The sequence below is a fragment of the Myotis davidii genome, unplaced genomic scaffold, assembly GCF_000327345.1.
Source record: "Myotis davidii unplaced genomic scaffold, ASM32734v1 scaffold281, whole genome shotgun sequence".
Taxonomy (NCBI): domain Eukaryota; kingdom Metazoa; phylum Chordata; class Mammalia; order Chiroptera; family Vespertilionidae; genus Myotis; species Myotis davidii.
The window spans coordinates 6,724,355-6,725,889 of NW_006293784.1; positions in this window are offsets into that span (position 1 = coordinate 6,724,355).

Below are 1,535 nucleotides of genomic sequence, written 5' to 3' on the forward strand. Positions count from 1 at the left end.
GAATCCTATTTGTTTGGCTAAAACGGCGTGACGTCACGCGCCGGCCCAATCGACGGTTGGCCAAGGGAGGGGCCGCGGGGCCAGGTGATCACAGCGCCCCCTGCCGGGCATTGTGTGGTACTTCGGCCGGTGGGGCGTGAGGAGTGGGGCGAAGCATCTGCGGGCCCCCAAGTGGTGGCGAAGAGTGAAAGCTCCCGCACGACCCGCAGGGAAAGCAATCAGACCTTGGGGCTAACCGGAATGGCAGTAATGCCAGTGTTCAGTCAATAAACATGACACGTTTATTAATACTCCTGTGTGCACCTGGAGCTATAAATGGTATTAGATGACCACGTATTATATATCCTATTGACTTGGGTTCCAATTTTGGTTCTGCTACTAGCCTGGAAGACTGGGCTTCCGACTTGTCATTTGTAAAATGAAAGAATTGGGAGAGTCCCTCTGACTGTCATTCTTTTCTATGCAAACCACAGCAGAAATACCTACCAGTACATACGCAAACTTTGAGATTGACAATGGACTTGCTCTACAGCTGGCCAGCAGGTCACACTTAGAATAGCACTGGTCTACTAGAAGAATAGAAGGCAGTGAAACCACTTTAGGCAAGTCCTTCCCTTGATTCTATTTCTCCATTCATACATTGGGAATGATCCCAAGAAATGATGCCAGTAGGACCCATGCAGTGTGCATGAGGCCCTCAGGAGGGATTGGTGTGGCACAGTGAGACAATAAGACCCTAAGGGGCTGGAAGAGGGGCGAGATTAAGGTGGCCTGCTCCTAAAGAAGAGTCTTTCTAGTGGGATTTTCCCCAGGAGATGTTTTCTCCACGGTCAGTGGAGTAAGACCAAATGTGACAGTCCAGATCAGGCCACAGACCCTGCAGCCTGGAGCCACTCGTGTGGGAACACAAGGTTGCAGCTTCTTAGAGGACTAGGAGGGCTAAGAGCTTGTGCTTAAGAGACTGGAAGCCAAGACAGCAATGCTACCTTAAGAAACAAGGGGGAGGGGCACAACAGGAGAACGCAGGTTTGCATACCCCACTGTTAGAGCACAAAAAGAATGAAATCCAGCTGAGAATCTTACTGCATTCCAAGTACTAAAATATAACAGGCAAAGGAAAGCAGCTTATCACACACCATCGCCAAGCCCATCAATCCTTCTTTTTCTTATCATAAAATCAGAACTCTCTACTATGACCCATTATAATCAGACATGTGTTCTTCTTTAATTTCTCCATTCTCCCCCTCGTCTTGGCCAAAATGTTATCTCCTCAGAGAGCTTTCTCTAACTCTCCAATGTAATATTTCAGCCTTGTCACTTTCCTTAATCACCTAATTGGCACCCAATAAATATCTATTGAATTAAAGATATTCATACTTTTTCTCGCCAGACAATCTAATCCAGGATGCAAGTGTTCATCACCAGTGGATGGCTAATAAAAGTGACTAGAATGTCTTATATATTAGAAATAGGACGTGAATAATGGGAGAATCTAAGGCATTGCTGAAAGAATATAATCAAAAGTAGGAACATCT